This window comes from Penaeus vannamei, chromosome 34 (assembly GCF_042767895.1).
Source record: "Penaeus vannamei isolate JL-2024 chromosome 34, ASM4276789v1, whole genome shotgun sequence".
Taxonomy (NCBI): Eukaryota; Metazoa; Arthropoda; class Malacostraca; order Decapoda; family Penaeidae; genus Penaeus; species Penaeus vannamei.
The window spans coordinates 24,380,204-24,385,203 of record NC_091582.1 but is presented as its reverse complement, the minus strand read 5'-3'; the positions used below and the strand labels follow the sequence as shown (position 1 = coordinate 24,385,203).

The window sequence follows — 5,000 nt, the reverse complement described above, 5'->3', positions numbered from 1 at the left end:
CGGGGAGGGAGGATTAGAAGGGCAAAGAGGGAAGAAGGGAGAGAAAAACACAAAAGGGAAAAAGAAGGGCGAAAAATAAAGGAGTAAGTGTAGGAGGAGGTGAAGGGCAAGAACGATGGAGATGGCAAGAGAGGTGAAGGAAGGGGTAAGGGGAGGAGGAGAAGGGCAAGAGCGAAGAAAGAGGAAAGGAAACGGAGAAGAAGGTAAGAGCGAAGAAAGAGAAGTAGAAGAGCAAAGAAAGAGAAAGGCAAAAGGAAAGAAGGAGAAAGGCAAGAACGAAGAAAGAAGAAGAACAAGAGCGAAGAAGGAGAAGGGCAAGAGGGAGGAAGGGGAGGAGGAGGAGAGGGGCAAGAGGAAAGAAGGAACGAGGAAGGGGAGGTGTAGGGCAAGAGGAAGGTAGCGAAGAACGAGAAGAACAAGAACAAGAAAAAAGAAAGGCAAGAGAGAGGAAGAGGAGGACGAGGAGAAGGGCAAGAGGAAAGAAGAGGAGGAGGAAGAGAAAAGCAAGAGCGACTAAGGAGGAGGGCAAGAGAGAGGAAGGGGAGGGAGGAGGAGAAGAGCAAGAGAGAGGAAGGGCAGGAGGAGTTAAGGAGGAGGGCAAGAAGGAAGAAGGCGAGGAGGAGGAGGAGGGCAAGAGGACAAGAGGAAGAAGGGGAGGAAGAGGCGGAAGCAGGAGGAGGGCAAGAAGGAAGAGGCGAGGAGGAGGAGGGGCAAGAGGGAGGAAGGGGAGGGAGGGTAAGAAGGGCAAGAGCGAAGAAGGAGGAAAGGGAGGAGGGAGGAGGTGGGCAAGGGGGAGAAGCGAAGAAGAAGAGCAAGAGCAAAAGGCGACTGAAGGGGAGGAGGAAGAGGAGGGGCAAGAGCGAAGAAGAAAGAGAAGAAAGGGGAAGGGCAAGCGCGAAGAAGGAGGAAAGGGAGGAGGAGGAGGGCAGGAGCGAATAAGGAGGAGGGCAAGAGCGACGAAGGCGAGGAGGAGGAGGAGGAGGGCAAGTGGGAGTAGCGAAGAAGGAGAAGAGCAAGAGAGAAGAGGAAGGGGAGGAGGAGGAGGAGGGCAAGAGCGAATAAGGAAGAGGGCAAGAGCGCTACCAGAAGGGGAGGGAGGAGGAGGGAGGGCAAGTGGGAGTAGCGAAAAAGGAGAAGAGCAAGAGAGCAAGAGAGAGGAGGGGGAGGAGGAGGAGGAAGAGGGCAGGAGCGGCAATAAGGAAGAGGAGGGCAAAGAGAGTGACGAAGGGGAGGAGGAGGAGGAGGGCAGGAGCGAATAAGGAAGAGGGCAAGAGAGACGAAGGAGGAAAGGGAGGAGGAGGAGGAGGAGGGCAAGAGCGACGAAGGAGGAAAGGGAGGAGGAGGAGGAGGAGGGCAAGAGGGAGTAGCGGAGCCCGGGATAATTACAGAGGCCGAGATTCCGGACGATGATGGGGCTCGACGTCTCCGTCCTCCAACAATTAGCCCCCGACACCGCCATTACCGCCGCCACGTCGCCTTGGGTCCGCCCCCGCCACGCCCTCTCCCTCGCGCGCTCTCGCTCTCTGTCTCTCTGTCTGTCTGTCTCGCTCTTTTTGTCTGTCCCTTTTTTTGTCTGTCTCCTTTTGTCTGTCTTTCTTTCTGTCTCGCTCGCTATCTCTCTTTCTGTCTGAATTTCTTTCTGTCTCGCTCTCTTTCTATCTCTCTCTCTCTCTCTCTCTCTCTTCTCTCTCTCTCTCTCTCTCTCTCTCTCTCTCTCTCCTCTCTCTCTCTATCTCTCTCTCATATCTATCTATCACTCTCTGTCTGTCTGTCTCTCTTTCTGTCTCTCACTGTCATCTCTCTGTCTCTCTCTCTCTCTCTCTCTCTCTCTCTCTCTCTCTCTCTTTCTGTCTCGCCAAGCTGTCTATACGTATATATATATATATATATATATATATATATATATATATATATATATATATATATATATATATATATATATATATATATATATATATATATATATACTCCTCTCTCTCTCTCTGCTCTCTCTCTCTCTCTCTCTCTCCCTCCCTCTCCTCCTCTCTCCCTCTCCTCTCTCTCCTCCTCTCTCTCTCCCTCCCTCCCTCTCTCCCTCCCTCCTCTCTCCTCCCTCCTCCCTCTCTCTCTCTCTCTCTCTCTCTATCTATCTACCTATCTTTCTATCAATCTATCTAGTTCTTTTACTCCATTTTCATTTTTTTCATTACCGTATTTATATCTTTTATCCGTTTTCTTTTTTTTCTCCTTTTCTTCCTCTTCTTCTCTCTTTTCTTCGTTTCCCTCCGTATACTCCCTCTCTCTCCGCCCCTTTCTTATCCTCTCTCTCTCTCTCCCTTTATTCTCTTTTCCCCATTTTTCTTCCTCTCCTTCTCCTCTTCTCTCTCTCTTCACTCCTCATCCCCTTCTTTTCCCCCATCTCCCCCTTCTCCCCTCACTCTGTTTCCTTTCACCTCAGTCTTTCTCCGATTCTCTCCCCTCCTTCCCCTTTTCTTCCCCTTATTTTTATCCCCGTTTTTGCTCCCCTCCTTCCCCCTATTCCATCCCCATCTCCCCTCATTCACCCACCCTACAAACTCCTCCCTCAATCCCTCCCATCGTTCTCGCCTCATCCTTTCCTCCTTTCCCCTTCCCCCATCCCACTCTCACCCCCACTCCTCCTCTGCCTCATCCTCCCTCCTCCTCCCCCTCCCCTCACCCTCCTCCCTTTCCTCCCTCCCCACTTCCTCCCTTCTTCCCCCCCACTCCCCCTCCCCACTCCCCTCCCTCACCCCCCACTTCCCCTCACACCCTCCCCTCCACCCCTCCCCACTCCCCTCACCACCCCACTCCCCTCACATGGCACTCCGACTGAATGCCCAAGCACGAAACAGCGGGTGGACAGCGAGAGTGCTTGGTTAATGAAAACAATGCATGAACTGCCGCGTTGCATCAGGTTCCAGCCGCTGCATGACCTGCCCTGCTAAGAACGTGGCGGTGAGAGGAGGGAGGGAAGGAGGGGGTGGGGAGGGGAGGGATGGGGGGAGAGGGGGAGGAAGGGACTGGAGGGGTGGAAGGGAGGAGTGGGAGGGAGGGGAGGGAGGAGGAGGAGGGGGAGTGGGGGAGGGAAGGGAGAAGTGTTGGGTGTGTAAATGTATGTATTCTTTTGTGTTTTTCTCTTCCTTTTTTTTTCAATTTTATTTTTTTGTGGGTGTTCTTTGTCTTGTTTTTTCTATTTTTGGTTTCTTTTTTTGGGATGTGAGATTCGGTTTTATTATATATATATATATATATATATATATATATATATATATATATATATATATATATATTTATATATATATATGTATGTATATATGTATATATGTATATATATACATATATATATATATATAAATATATATATATATATATATATATATATATATATATATATATATATATATATATATATATACGCACACACACACATATATATAATCATTACTATCTTTATTGTTGTTTTTATTGTTATTATTATCATTACTACTATCATTACTATTGCTACTATTATTATTGTTATCATTATCATTATCATTGTTATCATCAATAACACTGTTCATTTCATAATCCTTATTACCACTTATATTATCATCATCATCATTAATATTATCTTTATGATCATTATCATTATTGTTACTATCATTAAGTTATTATCACCATCATCATCATTATCATTTTCATCATTATTCTCATTCTCATTATTATCCTCATTGTCACTATCATTGTTATCATTATTATTATCATTATCATTGTTAATAACATCTTTTCTACCATCGCCATCATTATTGTTATTATCATTATTATCATCATTATCCTTATCATCATTATCATTATCATTCTCATTTTTGTTATTATGATCATTATCACCATTTTTATCAATGTTATCATTACCATTGTTGATGTTGTTATCACCATCCTTATCATTACCATTATCTATTTTTTTCTTATATTTTCATTATTATTACTATCAAAATTTCTTTTTCTTCCATTTTTATTTTCATCATTATCATTATTACCCTTTATTTTTTTTCTTCTTTTTATTTCTCTTTTCATCATTGTCATTATTATTATCTATCTTTTATTTCTTTTTTCATCATTATCATTATTACCCTTTATTTTTTTTCTTCTTTTTATTTCTCTTTTCATCATTGTCATTATTATTATCTATCTTTTATTTCTTTTTTCATCATTATCATCATTATTATTATCTATTCTTTCTTATTTTCTTTTTTTCATCATTATCATTATTAATCGGATTTTTTTTTCTTTTTTCTTATTTCATTATTATCATTATCACTATTTTTTTGTCTTTTTAATTATTTTCTTTTTCATCATTATTACTATTATTATTTCTTCTACTTTTATTTCTTTTTTCATCATTATCATTATTACTATTATTATTTCTTGTTCTTTTTATTTCTTTTTTCATCATTATCATTCTTACTATCTATTGTTTTCTTCTTTTTTTCATCATTATCACTATTACTTTTTGAATTTCTTTTTCTTTTTTTTCTTTTTTCTTTTTCATTATCATCATTATTACTATCTATTCTTTCTTCTTTTTATTTATTTTTTCATCATCATGATTATTACTATCTATTTTGTTTCTCATTCTTTTTCATAATTTTCATTATTACCATCTGAATACTTTTTTTATAATTATCATTATTTCTATCATTATTATTTCTTTTTTTATTTCTTTGTTTGTCATTATCATTATTACTATCTGAATTTATTTTTCTTTTTTCATCATTATCATTATACCTATTTTTTTCTTCTTTTTATTTTCCCATTTCATCGTTATCATTATCACTATCTATCCTTTCTCCTCTTTATTTCTTTTTCATCATTATCATTATTACTATCTATTTTTTCTCCTTTTTATTTTTTTAATCATTATCATCATTACTAACTATTCTTTCTATTATTTCTTTTTTCATCATTATCATTTATTTTTTTTTTCTTCTTTTCATTTCTTTTTTCATCATTATCATTACTGC

General features: G+C 40.1%; 1 protein-coding gene across 1 annotated transcript in view; it reads left to right on the top strand.

The window, feature by feature from the left end:
- LOC113812066 (nucleolin) overlaps positions 1-5,000 on the top strand; it is a 404,864-nt gene that overhangs the window by 122,546 nt on the left and 277,318 nt on the right. The gene's annotated exons all lie outside the window — the stretch shown is intronic.